Source organism: Pieris brassicae, chromosome 3, assembly GCF_905147105.1.
Source record: "Pieris brassicae chromosome 3, ilPieBrab1.1, whole genome shotgun sequence".
Classification (NCBI taxonomy): Eukaryota; Metazoa; Arthropoda; class Insecta; order Lepidoptera; family Pieridae; genus Pieris; species Pieris brassicae.
The window spans coordinates 7,061,129-7,083,380 of NC_059667.1; the positions used below are offsets into that span (position 1 = coordinate 7,061,129).

The following is a 22,252-nucleotide window of genomic DNA, read 5'->3' on the forward strand; positions in this document are numbered from 1 at the left end:
TTATTTTTTCGCAGCGGTAAATAGTTTTATTAATTATTTATATAATACTTCGTTGGTTAAGCAAATATCTGTCAGAGTTTTCATGTACCAAGCTCTGCGTTTAGCTCTGATTGAACGAAAATAGTTATAAAATATATTTTTTAATTAAATATATATAAAACAAACCTGAGACTGTCCGTGTGATTTTTTCAGCAAGTTGGTTGCCGCTACTGTTTGGAGTTTCAGTCATGACGGTTTCTTCAGATTTTTTTCTTGTGAGTGTTAAATGCGCATAACTATTCTAATGGTAGAGTGTCGTCATTGGAAAGCACGACAGGGTTGACTAGGGTATCAATCACTAAGCGCCTTAGTAAGGCCTTCAATCCAGGCCTTTGCTCGAATATATAAGCGTAGAAGAAAAAATATTTGAATGCATAAATAATGCATACAATTTTTTTTCTTCTGAATATTATTTCGCATCTGCTGCATTCAATTCAGTGCATATGAAATGAAGGCTTGGACGCGTGTAACAAAAACGTACATAACCTCAAATTTGTATTGTATTAGCACCTGGTGTATAGCGTACATTTGGATGATATGATGCAACGCGGTTTATTATTTAGTTAGATAGAAGTGGTAGGTACATTAATTCTAGAACGTGTGATAAACACACTTAAATGTAGTCTTAAGAGTCCAAACCATTTTTCGGTTTTATTTTTTTTCGTGACCACGCACGCTGAAAAGCACGTGAAACGTCGGAAAAAACATAAAATGTTGAATTATGTAAATTGTGTAATTATAAGTTTTTAATAATAATAATATAGCTATTAAAGCTATGGCTTTAATCCGTTCAAAAAGTGTTTTTCTGAATTTAACAGTATTTAAAAGGAGATTGTGACCTCAGCTACGAATTAGAATATGGACCTACGACTAGGTTTCAGAGACGAGTAAAGAGATAAGTCCAAAATATGTTGGTTTTGATAAACGGAAGTTTGAATTAGGGCTGTCTTGCTGCGAATCTACAGCATTCAGGCACTGATGAAAAGTACTTAAATGAGACTGTTGTAGAAATTTATAGCCTAAGATTTAGAAGGCATAGGCCATTGAATTTCTGTAATACACTTTGTGTTGTGGCTTTGTGTAACAGCCCGAGTACGCACATGTTAGGCGTTGTGTGTTCACGGATGGCATTTAAGATTGGATCAGTTTCCGTTTATTCCAGGTAGACTTCTACTACGACAAGCTATCCTAAACTATGTGACTGTATCACTAAGGTTAAGAAAGTATTTTATTTAATAAAACTAAGATTAAAGCAATCCTTAATATATACCCAGATGCATCCTGGCCCACCCATAACACAACAGCTCCTGCATACGTATATGTTAATAGTAAATATTGGACCACGCACTCAACTTTTCATTCTTTCCCTTTCGAATAAAGTCCAAAATGCACCTTGTGTGTAAGCATCTTTATTAAGACATGCATAAAAGAATTCATTTCAGGGTTGCAGGAACCTTGCAGAACGGGTTACGGTTGCTATTTATTAAATTTAAGACCAAAACCTTTGTCGAAGATCCTCAAAGTCTTTTTATAGTACTACAGAATCTATTTGAGAAACTTTTTCATTACTAGAAAGCTAAAATTGATTGTTTATTATTAATATTTTGTCATTCTTCGTATTGACAACTCCGCAGCAAAGGTATTGAATAAATTGTCTCTGGACGTCAACTTGTTGAGAGACAACTTTTATACGTATCGCCTTATTCAACAGTCAACAGTCATTCCTTCATCAATCAGTTAGCACACCATATTTTAGTGAACCATATAGACCACAGCGTGTATTTCTCTATAGCGAATCCAAAACGACGAAGCAAGTAGACAGATGAGCTGTGCGGTCGCGTTGCTTGTTCATTTTTATTTTCCACTCTGCAACACAAAAGCAGGAAGTGAATTGCACGAAATAATGATGTTTTCTTACTTAACAAAACATTGTGTGGAACTGGGGCTTGACAACCGCTTCGAAATATAATAATATATAAGATAAATAATTTTTAATATTTACACTTAATTGGATACGGCTGGACGGATTTCCATGGTTTTTTATTTGTTGTATTTGTCTCCGTTCAAATTAAAGAACATATATGTTTATTCCTCGAGTCGGACGACTTATATCGGTATTACTCGGATATTCGCGGTATTTTGTATTTTAAAAATGTAGGGTAATGAAAAAGGATGATGCGAATGCGCTCAGAAATGTATTATGTGTATGTATTATAAAATAAGGAAAACGTATGAAGCTACATAAATATACAACAAATTGAGAAACATTGTAACGTTGAGTATTACAATTCGGTGTTAGTAGTGAACTTAATGTTTATTAATAAATTAATTGTATTAGTTTCATACATTCATAACTAAATTAATCAGTTAATCTGTAACAAGACGTTCATTGACTATTAAGCGGTACATAGTTTGTTATCTCTGTCAAATGTTATAAAATGCTCTCAATTAAAGGTTAAAGGTAAAAACGAACACTTCCAACAGTGGTACGTTTTCTAGACAAATGATTTTTAATTATCAATTATTGTTAAGATATGTTATGTTATTAAATAAACGTTTATATAAAACGTTTTGTAGAATGTGTTGTGTGCTCTAATGTGTTCTTTGAAATTAAAATAATTAAATCAGATTACTAATATTAATCTCCTAATTGACTCCCATATGTCAAAAACGTTGGCGTGGACGTGGAAACATAGTTTGCGCTAAATATGAATTCTATGGGGAGATTTAGCACAAGGCTTGGCGCTAAGTGTGACTCCCGTATGTCAAAATTATATTTGATTTTGACTTACATGTTCTAATTCGTAAGTTACGACACTGAATCGGACCCTAAAGGACCTAAACTCTTTTGAAGAAAGATTTAGATATAGATGTTCAATAATCACAATTCTATCATCTCATTAATTCCTAGGTATGCTATGTGTGCTTTTTTGAGAAAGGCGTTCAAATCCCGCCATTTCTGTCCGCATTGTGCCATTCTCTGCCATGTACCACCTGCTGCTTCTTAATCTGGTCTTTCCACCTTCTAAATTTTACGTTTATGTACATAGATGTGTAATCAATAATATATATTCATCCGCTGGATATATGTCCACGTGAAGGAGAACGTAACTTGTAAAGTAAACAATTAAGCATTTAGCTTGCAAGGTCATATATCCCTACAGTTATGTTTGCACATATTGTTATATCATATACCATAATCACGTGTAAGTACTCCTCATTAGGTTTCTAAGAATCTCTAACAATGCACATTTATAGACATTACGTAAACCAAATTGGTTTAACGGTATTTTGAAAAAAGGTTTTAACATCGACACTGGTTCAAGTAACTATTACAGAAGATTTTTGAAGTGAAACTTCTTTATCGGCGTTGGAAAAAAAATTACCGTCACATTTTTCGGTTACACGCCATATTTTTGTTGTCCCTACTACGGTTGATTCGAAGAGATTCGAAGCCATTAATAACAAAAATATATAATAACGATAACAATGATAGTAATAATTCTTGTATTGTCTTTTGTTAACATAGCTTTTACACATTAAGAAAAACACTTTTTAAACGGATTGAAGCCATGTACTATTATTTAAAACTTATAATTATTTACATAATTTTAATTTTTTTCCGACGTTTCGCGTGCTATACAGCGTGCGTGGTCACGGTGACTAGTAATAATTCTATTACAAGAATTGATCTGAGGTCGTAGGTTCGATCCCCCACCAATGGAGTTCCTTTCTATGTGCGCATTTAACATTTCTAGATGTAATTTCGGGCAATATACCTAAATTAAGTTTTATATACCTAATTCAAATTTAAGCTTCCCCTTGTTACTCCTTTAAAGGAATGATTCATTAGTTTTTTTGTAAGAAGATTATTTAAATAGCGCTTGCGTTGTCCTTGACAAACATTACTCTTCAAATTTACAGGTTTTAAAACTATAAAAACTACGCGACATTATCTTCGCGTCTATAAATTACATCATTGTTGAGAAAAATCTTAGCCGAGTTTATCTAAGGATTTAAAAGTCGGTCTGCGGCTTTGAACTTTGATTTTATTTTAAGCTTTTGAAAGTGCTTTGTCGTGTCCTTTACAGCTTTAAACCAGGAGAAATCCCTAAGCACTCATCCTATATTTCAGGGGAAAAATAAATAGCTCAGCATGTTTTATTCTAGTTAAACTTAATTAAGATACGTAATACTAATAACATATAAGCATTAGGGTGAATAAATTTTTAAAGGCAAAGTGCCTTTATAGCCTAGGCGAATATTTGGACCATAGATTTGAGACCGATTGTAAATAATTTAACTTTGACATTATTTTATGTTCTTAATTAGACATTCTAAAAGTTTATATGACATTTGCATGCCTATTTCAAATGGCTGATTGTGCATGGATATTTTTAATTGATCGATCTAACCACTGTACCATTATCTTGGCAAATAAACGATTATTATTATTATCAAAACGCTTCATATTTACCGTTGTTTTGCGTGTCTTCCATAATCACGAGATGAAATGTAAGTGAACAATTGACACAATTCAGTTATGTAAGAATTAAAATTATATTAATTGTCTCAATATAATTGTAATATAATGCGATTATACGAAAATTTCCAATTTAAATTTCTAATTTAAAATCTATGACACATGCCACAAAAACCGCAGTTTGAATTTTAAATTTATTTTAATGTATTTATTATATTCTTTTAAGATTATATTACAGTTTTTAGTATTAATTAATATATCCTAGTTTTATAATTATAGATAAATATTTCGTAAGTAAAGTGTATTCGTTTGAAATAACTTGTTTTATTTTCACGTATTCATAGGATTATTATTTGGTGATCTTTTATTGCATTTGCATCTAATTAAAGAATCGTCAACATGATATATCTCTACAGTGCAGACCTCAAGAATGAAGTGTCCTAATTCCATAATAAATCTACAGGTATATTCAAACATTCTTAATACTGGCTGGTAGCGACGGTAACCAGTTTTAACATAGTACAATGGGGTGTGTAAACAAGACAGTGGAGTTTCTCGTTCAATATTGACCTAGGATATCTACCACATTGGATGCTAAAACGCTTCACTTATTCAAGGCTTCAATAGGTCATTGTGCTCCCAGCAAAGCAATTTACAACATCTCAAATGATAGATAAATGCATCCAAATTATAGTCCGTTGCGTGCGAACGTGGGTAAACTATGCCTGGTCAGTAGCAGGATTTTTTACTGAATAGCGGAGACTTTATAGCTTTGCAATAAGGTGTATTTTCTAATAAGCAAAAATTTAAATGCCTTGCTTCAATGGTCACGGTAATAATTACATAGGATATTTTTTGAATTTGCGTTTAGTTTTGTATTTATGAAATTATGGTATTATTTTATTTTAAATTAATTAATACTTTTTTAACTACAAACTTAAATATTAATCAATATTAAATTAATATAAAAACAATATTTACGTGACCTTAAGAAACTCGAGTAATTTGTGTAAACAACGTATACGTCATCAGACGGTTTTGTTTTTCGAAATTCTAAAACATTTTGCAAATATGAACTAATTGTATATTTTGATACTGAAAAATCTACACCACAGGACACTATAGAATAGTTTGGTGTCTCATCGTGTTTTTCCTTTTGAATAAACTAACTTGTACGTATTTCGGCGAAATTTGATATTTTTTACCGGGCAGGTGAGTGCGCGAGCGGGATGGAAGAAAGCTCGGGAGAGAACATCGGATTGAGGAATGAGGATGCAGTGAGAATGACAGTCTTGCGCCGAGTGCCGAAGCGGCTAGCGGTCGACCGCGTTACGTGAGACAGTTCCCACGTCAGAAACTTTACGTGTATCATAACAAAGTTAAAAGCTTTGTTAGCGATAATTTAAAACATTTGTGTATTTGTTTTAGTGAAAAGTATTCAGTGCGATTTACGCTTTATTGTGGTAAGTGAAATTTTATTTTAGAGGAAAGTCCACACGGTTAGTGGTAGACTAGTCGTCGCTGTCTCCGATTTTATCTTTGCTGATAAGAGGTTATTTATGCTGGAATATAAATATTGAGAAATAGTGGCGTTATTAATAAATAGTAGGGAAATGGTGGCGATTTTTCGTGTTCCAGTATTCCAAGTTCCGTAACGGGAATAACGCTATATCATTTTAAGATAAGTTAGGGAAACAACTTTCTATGGCCAGCGGAAAAAAATATTGTTTCTCATAAAATAGAACTTGGGTTTTATGTAGGACAGAAATAAATGTTTTGTTATATGCTTTATTTAATATCCTTTCATTTATAACTAATCTTTCAGTCGGTGAAGCTTTTGCATGACATTTTAATATGACTATACAAATCTCGAATGTCAGTTAAAAGTTGGCGTAGAAATAATAACACATCGAATCCTGTTCCTGCAACATCAGTATCATATCAGTGGTATAATATTTCTTATTAAATATATATTGTTATAAAACTATTTGATTTGATTGCATATTGTAATATAATTTGTATTTTAATAGTGTATTACATAAAGACCACATGCAACACCAAAGGACAATTATTTATATTTATAGTTATATATACTAAGTACATAATTGGTACCGACATTAGAAGGATCATCATTCACACACATTGATATGATAATTCTAAAACATTGTTTCGAAGTTCTTTGTTTTTTTTTGCATTTGCGGTAACTTTGGAATTTGCAGTAACGTACTCGAAGCTCTGCTATCTGATAGCTGGAGGTTTCACCATGCATTGGAAGTTTTCTAACGTCAATGGCAAAGAACTCCATCACATTTATATCAATCATTAATTATTTACGTTTATTCATGTTTCTTACATAACTACGAATAGATTTGACTTACGTTTATCTAAGGATGCGACCAGTGCAGGGGACTGGGGAAGCAGGAGGCCTATGTCCAGAAATGGACCAAAAAAGCTTATGTTGATGATGAATGTAAGGTGTATAACAATTCTAAATTTTTATTTTCATATTTGTGGTATTGAAAATCTTTAGAAAATAACAATCCTTAAATAAAAAAATACGAGTAACATTTAAACTTTAAAAAAGGTGTTTTAAGTCACTTTGAAAATAAATAATCAATAAACATTGTAACTGAGGCATATAACAACAGCAAAAACTATTTATAATAGAGATTTTGTTTTACAATTATACTTTAACATTGGTTGCAAAAAAAAATATCCAAGAGACTCAAAGAGTGAGAATCAATGTATTTTTTTACACATATGTATGAATCTGTAGGTTTTTTTCAGACTGAATTTATTGCAAAATTCATGTTTTATATACATCATACCCGTTTTGGTCCTGAATATCAGAAAATATGCTCTTAACAAGCCCCTGACTTAGCTATAAAACCTGGACCGTCTGCATAATATTACCTAGGTACCTATTTAATGGTCCTGTGGTCTGGCAAGCTAGGGCTTCGTAAACTTTACAGTACTTTATTTCCAAAATTCCAATAGTAGATTAGAAATAAAATAATTAAAATATTTGCGAATCTATTATAAATGTATAAAATATTTCGTATATATTGTAAATACTAAGTATAAATATATTATATCTCGATTCTTAACAATCTCCGTTTAGCCTACCGTTTAGTCTTCTATAGATGAGGTGAGCCTCCTGCTCGTTTGCCTCCTGTTACAATTTAAAAAAACTAATATTGTTATGATTTAAATATGTACATAAACTAACTCAAAAATATATCTTTTGTAATTTAAATATATTTTATGTAATCTCATAAAAACACGCATTATTTTGCCAGGGTGAGAGATTTATGCATGAATAAATTTGAAATATTTGAACAGGCAACCCTAAATAATCTGAACTTTATGTATCGAAACGTACATTCAAGCACGGAATAGTAGTGTCGATAACCTGAACCTTTTGTCAAAATAGGGGTTCTGTTTCAATTCAAGCCTTTGTTAATATTTAGGTTATCTGTAGCAATGCGGTCAACGTTTTAATAATCAAATAAATTGAATATAGAAAATAGCCTTTTTTATATTCTGTCTGTGTGGCTCGACCCACAAAAACCACCTCAGGTCTCGGGTCTCTCTCGCTTTCTACCGGGGTATAGTAAAAATGTATTTATATTTTAATGAATGAATGTGTAATGTTAGACATGTTTAATTAGACATAAAAGCGCTCGCTTGACCATTTATTCGTGGAGTAATTTAAAAACTGTCCTATAGTAATTGAAGACCAATATTGTCGAATAAAATGTTATTCAAAATAGCTTGTTTGAATAATTAAAATCATATTAAAATAAAACCTACGTCAAAAGAGTCAACCACGTTGTGACTTCTTTAGAACTTTTTAGAGGAACAACTCCGTAACTTTATTTTTATACGTACGCAACGGAAGCAGTAAGAATTTTTATCCCTTATTTACAAAATTTCTCAGAGATGGTCTGCTCCTTCTTTAACATAATATTATAGCTAATAATATAGCTTTATATTCGTGAAGGATTTTTTAAAATCGGTTTATCCGTTAATCAAAAAATTTATTTCTGTAGATATTAACTCTTACTGATATCTTACTGAGGTCTTAGATCTTTAAAATTTATATTCCCTTTTTTATTAACATTATGCGTTATGTTATCATCGTCACATATAAATATATATATATATATATATATATATATATATATATATATATATATATATATATATTACTAGTATATATTATATATAATACGTGTATATATACACGGACCTACTAGTATTTTAGTAATTATCACAATTTAAAAGCATTGACGCGTGTCTCCCGGGATGGTCGATGGACAACCGACAAAGACCGTGGGACAATGCGACGATTGAATGACAAAAGCCGCTGCGGTCCACTGCAACTTGCTCCACCATAGCATAAAAACCGGTCAAGACCGAGCCGGCAACGGCTTTGTGTCAAAATCATGTTTAAACCTCGAATTCTGTTATAACCGGCCAGTTATAAAGTATGCTACTAAGACGGGATTCACAATCGCATATTTAAAGAAAATTTTAATATGAAAGCCTGCAAATTGTTAGTCGAGATATAAAATTTATATAATCTGGTCTGTCATCATAGACAAACCGCTATTTGGTTGCGTTTACGACAGACATTCGTGCATGTCTTTAGTTCTTATTCTAAGGGTTGTATATTATTTATCTTTGCTTTTATTTATGCCCTATCTATGCTTTTATTGAGCAATGTTGGCTTAGTGGCTTCAACGTGCGACTTTCATCCCTGAGGTCATGAGTTCGATCCCTGCATAGCCAGGGATCAATGGATTTTCTTTCTATGTGCTCATTTAACACTAGCTCGAACGGTGAACCAAAAAGACGTAGACCCAAAAAGTCGACGGCGTGCGTCAGGCACAGAAGGCTGATCACCTACTTGCCTATTAGTTTAACAAATGATCATGAAACATATACAGAAATCTGAGGCCCAGACCTAAAGAGGTTGTAGCGCTATTGATTTATTTTTTATTTATTTATGCTAAATTAATTAAAACTAAAAAATACACGTGTCCAATGTGACGCCAAATTTACGCCGAACAGTAATAACATTCGCGTTCGTAATTAAATGAAGTCAGAATTTATAACAAATTCTTTCCCTAGAGAAATAACGAGATATACAGTTACTTGTATATTGATTAATGAAAACGGAACGAATGCAAATATATGAGAAAATGCTACTATACTGTTTAAATTACTATGTATCGACATGTAATCGATATCAGCATGAAAATAATGTTGTCATATGCTTTAAAAATTATGACAATTAAATATCAACCCGGAATTATGACATTGTTGTGAAACACATATAATACGTTTTAAATCAAATGTTTCAGACAAAATTTGTCGAAAAGAATTGTTAATAAGTACAATTATATAGTCAATAGTTTATTCATTGACAATTAATGACTAATGCTATAGATTACATATACAGACTTAAAGATAGAGGAATATATATATATAGACTATAAACGTTAAAATTAATTTCTTAAATAAATGATCAATTGGCTTATTCTGTGTAATAAATATGTCTATATCGGACATAAAAGAATCCGCCATCCGGCAATCTGGGCATTCACCTTGTCTGATTTTATAGTTATTTAACTGTATAGCTTAATTTAATAAATCATTTCTAATTCTTTCACTTTATAGAAACGAATCTCATGTTCAATGCCAACACGAAAAGGAAAAAGAGTAATTATTCGCTAGCATTATAGCTTATTAGCGTTTCTGAATTGACGCATGACGTTTCCACATTTATACATTTTTGCATAAATGAATTATAAGATGCGTTTTATCAGAGGAAAGTGAAGATTCATCTTGTATAACCGCGGGCTTACCGTGTAATATTCACTGTATTTAATATTGAGATTTCGCACCACGTAATTTCGATATCGCTATATGTAATATAGGCTTTGTATATAGAAGTTGGTTTTCGCATTTTGTATTCGGATTTATTGAGCAGCTCTATTTAACGATATACAGCCGTCCTCAGAATCGGCAGCCATGAGTTAATGGAGGCTAATTAAATAGTTTATATAAATCCCGGCAGATGTTGTAGCTGTAGCAAGCAAGTAATGGATGGAAATGTCGAAAAACATAAATGGATGGAAAAGCTGGATTAGGCCTATACTCAAGATGGATAATTACATTTTAAATTCAATGTTATATATACTTTTCGTGTTGCGTTGTAAATATTTTATTTTTATATGTTATTAAATAAAGTTTTAAGAATAATACAAATTAAGAATTAATTAAGAATAATCAAATTTATTTGAGAAATGGCATGTAAATTTATAAGAATTTTTTTCTGTCATTTAAAAGTGTATATTAATTACCTACATTAATAAATTTAGATTTTTTAAATAGTTGTTTCACTGCAGTGTGCCTTCTTAAATCAGTCCCTAACTATGATGAATATTGCAACGGAATCGCACCTTCGACACACAATTCAATCTGTGATTTGGGGTGACAATATGGACTCTGAATAGAAATAATTGAAATGACATATTTCTAGAAACATTTACAGAGAAAGGCAATTCCAAAATTGGTTTACACTATATAATGGCCACAGAACAACAGAAGTTGTTAGCCATAGATAAACAAAACACAATTCACGTTGTTGATTTGCTTATATTCTACGTTATAATATTTAGTTTGGATAACGACTATTATGTACTTGTTCCATGCGTAAATGACCTTTTTAATGTTCACAAATTAAACTCGTTTGAAAAATATCTCAATTAATATATGTTCTGTCCCACTTTTACACAGATTGCATGTCACGGTCGATAACTATGCTATTAAGTATGTTATATTGGTGTTATGATAACTGTTACATATATTTAAACTGAAACATTTTTAACTCAACATTAAAATGGATTTAATCATCGGTAATCGGGTAATCCGAAAAGTAATAAAAAAAAACGATACCTTCATTATTATTTCCAATAATCCTCTTTCTAGGAAAGGGGCAAACTCCCCCGCAGCTTAGCTGTTGCCATGGGATGGGCTATAATAAAGAAAAATTCAACAGCAATTAAATGTTGTCTGTATTGCATAATTTTCTTTATATATATATATATATATATTTATGTAGTCGAAATATGTGTATCGTGGTTGATCAGCCAATGACATATATAGAAATATATCAGAAAGCGGGGCACGTACAAGAATTGTAGTTTTATTAACTTACTATAATAAAATAATCTGCGGCGTTGCGATGTGTAGAAGGCATGCAATAGGTTGTTCTCGGTATCAATATACTCGTACCTGTGTACGGAACGCGTACAATATTACATAAATTATCTTATTACTCTCGGGGTCATTGTGTGTTTGCGACTTTGTATCTGTTACAAGATAATAGTATTACAAAATACCTATTTGACACATTGTAAATAATTTTTACTAAGTAATTTTACTTTTTTGATTTTAAATGCGAGGTATTAAAACAAATTGGTGGAATGAATCGTTTGGGTTCGGGGCGAACACATTCTATTGTCTCTTTACTATTCTTCTCTAAAGGAATGTGGTCAGGTCAGTCTGTTACGTTAGCTATATTTTTATGTGCAACCCTGCATTAAAACCCGTTACCATATACCATAACTCATAAACTCTTAGATTTCATTACCAAAACTTTCTTCTTAACATTTAAAACTTTAAATTGGAATGATGATAATATTTATAGTAAATATTTACGTAATATTGATTGCAGATTATTTACACCATCATAATAAACCATATTTTATTCAAGCGATAGTATCACTGTCATAGATAATGTCTAGCAGCTATTAGTCTGTGGCAACTGGTAAGTGATGTCAAAGAAGTCAACCTTATCTGTGGAGGCACTCCCGCAACTAAGCGCTTTACTTGGTCAATGCCACTAGCATCAAAATAACTAAATCTTTTGCAGAATATGGAATACAGTATTAAATACTGTAACTGTAATAGAGTATCGACGCTCACAACAATAATAAAATAACTACATTTAACGTGTATTTTTTAACTATAAAACTGACCCGTCGTATGGCATCCCTTACAGCAGCAAGCAATGTCTATCACCGGGTATCAATGCAAAAATAAAAGAAAAATAAAGAATACATATATTTTATTCCATACAGTATAAACTTTTTATGTTAATATTTATGAGAAAAATGTGAGTCTATCGTAATACCAAACTTGGAGGGTTGACTGAGACTAGTGAATACCACATTTCTATTAGTACGCATAGTTTTTTAGTTCCTGTACTATAGTTGGAGATCGATAGAACATAATTTTATATATTATTTGTATATTTTTATGGATTGAAATAGGTATTAATTTAAACAGTTTTTTTTAAATTAGTACACGAATACTAGTAATTGTTAATTATATTACGTGAGTATAAAAACAAAATAATTGAAAATACATACATAAATAATGCAGTCATTATTCCGCATTAAACATTACATACCTAGAAAGTTTTCCTATCTATCTATAACTTTAATGTGTAAGTATAATGTTGCAAGCAATGACTTAATGATCAAATTAAATTAATAAAGACTTAATCTCATCCTCTACGTTTCTCCGTAACAAATCCATAAACAATTCAACAAAAATCCAATTACAATAGCATTGTAAGTAAGCCCTTTAATGAGACAAGACGTTAACAAGACCATAATACCAGGTGTCGGCAATATAAAAGGTGCCATATTAAAACATTGTAATTACTATCCCATTGAAACTGTTCGTGGAATCTTCAGAAACGGTTAAACGTGTCCCTGGAGACAGTCAGAATGACTGTCTGAGAACGAAACACAATCTGCCTTTTGTTTTTACTTCTAGTTTCTGTCTTTTTTGTAATTTTATCCTTGATGCGTATGTTTTGGTGTTGAATTTAGATTTACACAATATGACAGACGATCGCTTTGGTATGCGATATAAGCAAAGAAAGTATTACCAACATATTAGCCAAAAATTTAGTTTATTATATTTATTTATTGCGACCTAACATTTAAAATGTTGTGTATCTTACACATAACTTGCTATAGATAAATAAATACCAAAGAAAATTAAATGTAAACTGAATTCACACACACTAATGGCAATTAAACAACATTTAAACTTTGAGTTCTTTACGGAAGGTATAAAACTTCTACTACTAACTTCATTTTCGAGCAAGAATTGTTTCAACTGAACTATCTTTCGGCAGCGTAGTAAATTGCGTAATCTATCATCTAAACATATTTTTATGTCATTAATACAAATATTTTTATGTCAATTTATCATAATAACAAGCGTTAAAATGGAACTTCTATAATAATTACAAAGATCCTAATCTTGATCCAGTTTAGGTGTGAAGTGTCTCCGCTTTTTTATGACGCTCGTAGCCCGCGGTGAATCTTCACAAAAGAATGTTGAAGTTATTAATGACTAGCATTCTTCGTTCCATTCATTCATTCACGGATCCTAGAAGAATGGTTTATTTTAATCATAAAAATAGTCTAGTGACAAATTTGTAACAATGCTATTGTTTCATTCAAATATTTAAGCCGCAATTTAATCGTGTGTATGTGATGTGTGTATTTATTATCTGATTCATTCAGTATCTACAATATAAAAATATTTGGTTTTCGTTTGTTTTAATAGCGGAACACAAATACGTACAATTGATAAGTCTTTGTTCTGACTTTTATTAACATTTCCACAAACACTACCCGACAAAAAGTTTCAAGAAAAAATTACATATATATTTTGAAATTCATTATTTGCGTGCTCCAAAGTACGCTCAACACTTAAAAGAAATAAAATCATTTAATAACATACATATGTGATTTCAAAATAACACTACATACACGTCGAAGTAAATGAAGTTATTCCAGCTCATATTACTTTTATTCTATCCTTTAAATGTGGTTTTTCCATTCCACCAGCTTCTAGGAATGTTCTTTTTTTAGTACAATCAGGATCGGCTGATCGGTTGATTACGAAAAAGGATGCGGGCTGCCAAATAGGGTAAGGGTTCTATTCTGATGATAGACATCGGATCGTAGATTAAAAAGGGATAATTATTCTTTTGCGTATACATAATAGATGAGCAACGTCTTACATGAAATATATGACTAAAATAGGCGATAGAAAATATGTATTCTGCAAATTAATTATAAATTGTGATTGGAAAAACTAATATAAGACATAACAGTATTGGATGTTGTATACGATTGTGGATGGCGATTGGAAATGTTTGCTGACTTGGCATAAAGAAATATACACGCTGATGAGGAGCGTACCACTCCGAGCATTCATGGATTCTTGTTTCTTTGTCCGTTCACTCGCTTGTTTAGTTACTTAAAGTGCAATAAAAATTTTGATTCTGTTGTATTTATTATATTATCGTATCATGTCATATTAGTAAATTCACAGCAGGTGAGCCTCTTGCCCGTTTGCCTGCTATTGCATTAAAAAAAATCTTATTTTAGGTATAGAATCTAAGTATATAGGCAAACATGGCAGACCATTCACATTTTAGTGCGTGCGTTGTCGGCCTAAACACTTATTCTATTTCTGTAAGTTTTAATAAAATACTTTAATACAATTTGATATAGTTTTTTCATCTTCAGTACTTTGGGTATATGGTTTTAAAATCTATATTGTATACTAATTATGTTATATGTAAACAAGATAATATTTGTTGCTATCGAAGATGATGTCAAATACCCTAAAATAAATTTTTTGTAAGGTCATTCGATTGAATATTAATCCTATAATTTAACAAATTACTATTCAATCTTTCCACAATAATTTGTATAATCTATCTAGTATATCAAGAATTCTTAAAAAAAGTTGTCGAGCAACATAATTAAGTGGCTTAAATATTTTACTTTTAGTCATAAATTCAAATCAACACATTACTTTCGCATCGAATCGAAGATTTTTTCTACTTTCCTAGCTAATTTCTTAAATGTATCTTATACTTTGTTAATATTTAATATATTATATATTAATTTTTTAAATATTACCATTTCGATAGTTACGTAGATTGTCGACGGTGTCAGCAAGATTTATTATTATTCCATGATATTCTTTGGGCGGATAGGATAATTATTTAATTCGTTAATTTATCTAAGAATCCCTTACCCGTATGCGACAAGATACTTACAATTGTTCCATGTTCGTACGAGACGAACATGAATTACATGTTTCGGGTTTTATCTAATACTAATTATGAGGATATTTTCCACCTCACCAATGAGGTGATATTTGAAAAGGCAGGAATACTTTGACTTTGTTTAGCAGTAACAATTTAGTTTTCTTTGAAATACTAGGTATTAATTATAGTTTGTTAAATTTTAGCTTACAGAAAAAAAAAATTGTGTATTAATGTACCTACTAAGTAATGTTTTCTGTTTCAAATATATTGTTTATCTATGTAATCTGTTTTGGCTTTGTGTATTGTCTACACGTAAGTGTTTTGATTTATAATATGTATGTTAGTTGTAAGATTACTAATAAATAAATAAATATATATATAAATATATTTATATATATGTGTGTGTGTGTGTGTGTGTATACAAAATTGTTAAGATGTTAAGAAATTACGCCGGAATATGATAATTGATAATACACTGGTAGATTAATATGATAAAAGTTATGGTTCACGCGTGTTTGATTTTCCACGCAAATGCTTATGCAAATAATGTTATGACTCGTCATAGGCATCAAAATAAATTGTCTTATAATCATTTGTGCTCTTATAGGGTATGTGGTCAACCTGTGCTTTACCTAACTAACACACATCATACAATTAACGTGGTTACAACGAAAATCCTTCTTTCTCTTTTTGTAAAGGGTATCCCAAGTACTTATACTATTTAAATACGTTAAATTATTTGGCAAAGACATCGAAACATTCAAGGCCATCAATAAATATAAACAACTCGTAAAACACTGATAATTATTTCAGACAAATATCTTCACGCAATATATGTTATAAAAAATAGTTGTACGTATACAAAATGTTTACATATTTTTTTTAATAATTACTAATTGTAATTTTTTTAATAATTTTTGTTTTGTGAAATAACATTAAAACACTGACGATAATAACAATCACATTATTTCAAGTTAGGAATATCTCGTCAAATTAGAAGATTTTTTTTCTTACCAGCCAGCGATCGAAAAGTTTAAGAGCACCAAGTAGGTCAAAATCCTAAAGGGTCAATATTGTTACATATAAGATCATAGTATTGAATACATAAACCACAGGAAAGTATATTTATGGAAATCGATACCATTACATAAGAGGGCGCGTAAGCACCGACTCCCTACTTACTGTGCGTTATGGGTAACTGTTATCCTTGCTAGCTTTCACTTTATCTACCTTGCCCTTAAGATGTTTTTTCAGATATGCGTAAAATTCTTCCGTTACTAAGATAGATGTAAACACGGGGATTGCCATCCTCATTTAATTCCAAGCACATGGGAAATTTAGTTTCTTTTTTTTTATTTTCACGAGGTAAAAATTTCTACAAACAGAATTTATCTGGTGCGTGACTTGAAACTTGATTTAATGATTTGGTTCGTAACTTAAAGCTTGAATGCAGTTATCAAAAGTATTGACAGGTAACAAAAAAGGTAGAAATTGTTTACTAGTAACGGTTTTCGGAGTCTACTCGGGGAAATAATTGTTGTTATAGCAATTTAAAGCGGATTTATGAATGAGACTATTGAATCAAGAGACCAAAAAATATACACAATACGAGAAGAAAATTCTATAAAAAATCTCGTTCACGAACCCTGTTATTACGTATTGTGTTAAAATTAGATATCTCTTTTTCCCATTTATAGACAACAAAGTGAATCTTAGAAAAGTGTATCATTGTTGTAAGGTAATGTGGGAAAATACATAAACGTAATGAAGTTTTAATGTAATATTTAGTATATAGGAATATATATTCTGCCTGCTGCCTCCACACATCTATCCTCGGCTTGTCCCGTATGCACTGGGATGTTAAGAACCATAATTATTTTAATTCGGTTAGACCAACGGGTAGGCGATATTTACATACCTTAAAAATAGCAATATTTATGACCTATTCATTGCCAAAAACGTGATCAAAATATTGAAATCCGGTTCTGAAAGTTCTTCCAGTTCAAACATTGAAAATAGGCAGAAACAATAGGCGGGCGATAAATTGCTTGAACCCTTTTGAAGACTCCGATATGGATTTCTGATTCTATTAACGATATATATACTCAGAAAAAGTCTTCATTTTGCATTATGAAAATATTAAATTATAATCACAAAGTACTCGATTGGAGGATTAAGCCTTTAAGCCCATATAAGCTAATTTAATCCTGTAATATCTTGTGTTGAAATTTTTACGCTATCAGCTAAATGGAATCTACTAAGAGGATAAGATGACTTCTCATAGCAAGACTGGTTTATGCATGGATTTGACACGTTTGCTTCGATGTGGACTGTCGCATTATGTATTTTCTCAGTGTGCGTATGAGATATGGAGATTATTCCTACGGCTTTATATTGCATATATAATGCCTTTACGGAAATAAGAATTTCTCTGTTTTCTGTAGAGCATGCGAAAAAGAAAATTGGGTAAAAGTAAAGTGAAAAACGAGTTGTTCGTTGTCGTATCTATAATTATTCTTGGAATTAGGAACTATTTGAGTATGAATAAGTATTGCAGCGAGGAAATGCTGACAGTTATAGTTAAAGGTACACTGCCACAGGGACCAAACTGTTTAAATTTGTTTTAATGTTCTTTTTTGATTATTTTTATTATTACTATGTAGGTTAAGAAAATTTTGATTACTGTTATATTTGAGTGTTATGATTATTAATGAGTATGATGATGTATTTAGGCTTCCAAGCAATTGTGCTACATTTCGTGTATGTCAGTGTATTTGACCATCTCGAAAACTGAATGTAACATCTGAATAAATATACAATTCTAGAATTGAAGTTGTGAATATTGTGATTTGCGCCAAATTCGAAACCAATTTTACCTATTATTTTTGACATATTTAAAAAAAAAATATCATCGCCCTACATTTATTTTATATGCATTTATGCATAAAATAAATTTACTACTTATATTTTTATCTAAGTATATTATTCTAACACTAGTTTTCATTTTTATTGGAAATTTATAAGCAAATCATGATTGGCGTGGCCTGTCTCAGATAAAAAGATCGTGTTTCTATCGAATTTATTTATATTTTAATTAGGTGCTGATTTCGAATTGACGAATGTTGTTGACGAAGAAAATACATTAAGTCTTTTGAAAATGTATTCATAATTATTTATAAAATAGTAAATAGCGAACTTTGACTTCGGTTTAACATGAATTGGATTTTGAGTAACAGACTACGTTGTGTCAACTTTCGATAAATACTTTCTCATTAAAAGTAAAGAAAAAAAATGAAAAAAAATTTAAGCATCAAATACTCCAAATGTTAGGTACGTATTGCACTGAAAAAAAGGCAATTTTTTACATTGGCTAAAGTCTTTGACAGATGTGAGAATGAGAGAGGTGAGCGTAACTTAAAGCCTCTATTAAAACCTGAGAAATTCGCAAGCCAGCCGCGAAATATACATAGACTAGGCGAGTGACCCTTCATGGCACGCCAAAAACGATCTTGGTATTCACAATCAAGATAGAAACTGGTTTCGCCGTGGGCTCGTCTCGATTCATGATTTTGCTTTCTACGAAAGGGCAGTTATATACTTTCATGGTATTTTACATTTATAAGCTGTTAACTGTATAAAAGGCTATAAAAGAGGCGGATTATTGATTTTTAGTGAAAGTTCCAAACAGAATCTATTAGCTGGAATCGAATTCCCGATATTTGGGTAACTCGAACTCTGTTTGCAGATTCACAATGGTTACATACAGAGACATTCAAATAGTATTTATTTAAAGTCTTTGAATTATTTAAATAACTAAAATGATAATGAATGAATTTCAGTATGTCGTAATAAAGAATTACAAATGAGTTCGCGGATCATTAGTTTTCTTTCAGTAAACTCTTGAGGTACCCACATATCGAATTTTTTTCTGTACTCAGTTTTTTTCTAATGCGCCAAAACTGTTTTGTGGTCAATTCCCAGTTTTTCAGCTACGTCGTAACTACAGATATGCCGATCTTGCTCCATTTTTTTAAAAATGGCATCCATTTTTTCCGTAATAGGGCGACCAGAGCGATGTGCATCTTTGACATCAAAATTTCAGGATTGAAAACGCTTAAACCAAATTTGTGCTACTCCCACAGTCACTGCACTAGGTCCATAAACATTTTTTTCGCAGCTTGCGTTGCAATTTTATTTTTTACCTTTTTTGTAGTAAAATTTTAGTATGTATAGAATTTATTCATTAGATTCATTCATCTTGACAGTACGAAAAATAAATAAAAATCACACATTTTCTTCATATGAATTTGGAATTATGTTCTTTAAAATTTAATATTTTAATAATGCCAAAACCAGCCAGATACAAATAGTGTAGCCAAGGAGATTTTATTATAAGTTATTCATACTATAATCAATATATAAATTGAGATAATAACTTCATTAACTTGCGATATAAACTTTATTAAATTGAGCAATTAACTTTATTAAATTGGGCAATAAACTTTATTAAACTGAGATATAAACTTTATTAAATTGAGGTATAAACTTTATCAACTTGAGAAATAAACTTACAAAATAAAAATAGTATTTATTTCTTTAACAAACCATTAACTCAATAATCCAAGCCACCATTAACATTTAATTCGAGATTATGGTAGTCATGCCATCAAACAAATCCAAGTCTTATTTCCTTTTCATGTAAGTGGACTGCATATTGATCAGAAGTGAAATCTAAACAAAGTTTCGAAATTTAAATTCCGCTGAAATATTAGGTCCGGAGTTTAAGTAAATATTTGATGTAACGATACCCAAGCATACATTAGCGAAACCCTTGTGAAATAGGGCTTCCCAGCGATCCTTTTGCGAAATTTAAGACAATATTTTAAGCTGTATTGAATTCCCTATAAACAAACTATTAAATTCAACCATAAGGGGTTCAATTTCCATATTACCTAATAGTAAAACATATGAACCGCATTATCGTTCTTTGTGGTTCGCTTATTTATATAACATTCATCAACATACATATATATGTACATGCCCCCGTATTCTGTAAATATAATTTATTATTAACATGCAAACTCACTTTGATTGAAACTATGCGTCGTTAACCAATCACTTGGTGAATTTCAAATCCGTCTTAAGTTCAGTTTCCGATTCATGTAAGTGGACTGTGAAATTTATACATTATAGCACGTTATACTCGTAGCGTATTTGTGTGTAATTATTTATAGTTAACAAAAGAACTTCTTTCTTCATAGGTATCCCCATTTGTTTAGGCGAACTGAATAATTCATATGCTAGTTTCCATTGTGAATGTAATGTGAGTTATAATTTCGTAGGCTCAGGGAGAAATTATTACTGACGTGATGTTGGCAGCATTGCTTGGTATGTTCTCAACATTAGAACGCTGAATGTCAGAAACTCGTAAATGAAGTTATATTTAACTATTAAAATATTATTAAGTTTTATTTTTAACAAAATAAGGTAACATTATTAATCTCTTGCGGGAACTACTTTAATTTTTATCACATACAAAACACTACATATACATAGAAAAGCATGTGTGCGTTCTTCTAACACGTGTTAAAAGTTATACTTCTTTGGCGTAACACAAGATAAAAATCTTTATCTTTCGCCTTATTCTACGTTTGTAGACAAAACGTCACTAACAATACAAAAAAGGTATTTTGAAAGTTTTATTATAACGCATTATCAAGGTGAATAAAGTTAATTTGAGTATCACAAGAAATTGACTTTTATTATTTTAAACGTTTTTTGTGACGGAGTGCGGGTGTCGGTTTTTTGTGACGGAGTGCGGGTGTCGGTTTTTTTGACGGTGTACGTGCGCATCGTAAAAAAATATTCTCATCATTTTTCCCTAACGCGCCAAAAGTAGTATAAATTCAAAAACAACACACTATTCAACAATAATTGATAAAACACACTTTAAAAAATTACTTAACGTAATAAACTGACATGAAGCAGACCTTTTCTCAGTTCATTCAACGTTCAATTAAAAACGTCTCTTAATATATGCAGTTCATTAATTATATCCATACATTGTGTCATATATGACCTTTTCGAGAAGTAAGTTCGCTGAGGGTACGTACGTACGGCTGTAACGCCTGTCGATGTCGCCTCCTAACATTACTATCAGCAACCCTGAGGCCTAGGGCTGCTGCCTTTTTTTAATTTTGGCTCCATAATACTCGATACTATGTATCGAGGAATTTATATTGTATTGTCTTTTTAATTAGAATCAACCATTGAAGTTATAGTAAAGTACAAAAGGACATTCATACTTATTGTTTTTATTTCGAGCATCAGATACTTTGATAAATGTAATCTACAATGAGTGATTTTAGTTAGTGCCCGCTCAAGAATTTGATTGTAATGTTTGAGAAAAGAAATAAAATAAAAATCTAAGGGAGCATAAGATAATGCATGTTAAAAATTAAACTACAATCTAAATGGAATGTTTGAATGACATGTGCATTATGGAGTTGTCGCATTTGCAGTTCCCGGAGTAAATTTGTAGCTGACATCAACTCGTATTTGAGTTCGTC

At 31.1% G+C, this 22,252-nt stretch overlaps 1 protein-coding gene across 1 annotated transcript in view; it reads left to right on the forward strand.

Annotated features, from left to right (window-relative positions):
* The first annotated feature begins 5,826 nt into the window (after window positions 1-5,826).
* The window catches only part of LOC123706814 (extracellular sulfatase SULF-1 homolog), a 66,977-nt gene continuing 50,551 nt past the window's right edge, over window positions 5,827-22,252 (forward strand). The window contains exon 1 of the mRNA XM_045656271.1: window positions 5,827-5,985. The gene's annotated coding sequence lies outside the window, so the exon portion shown is untranslated. The remainder of the gene's footprint in view (window positions 5,986-22,252) is intronic.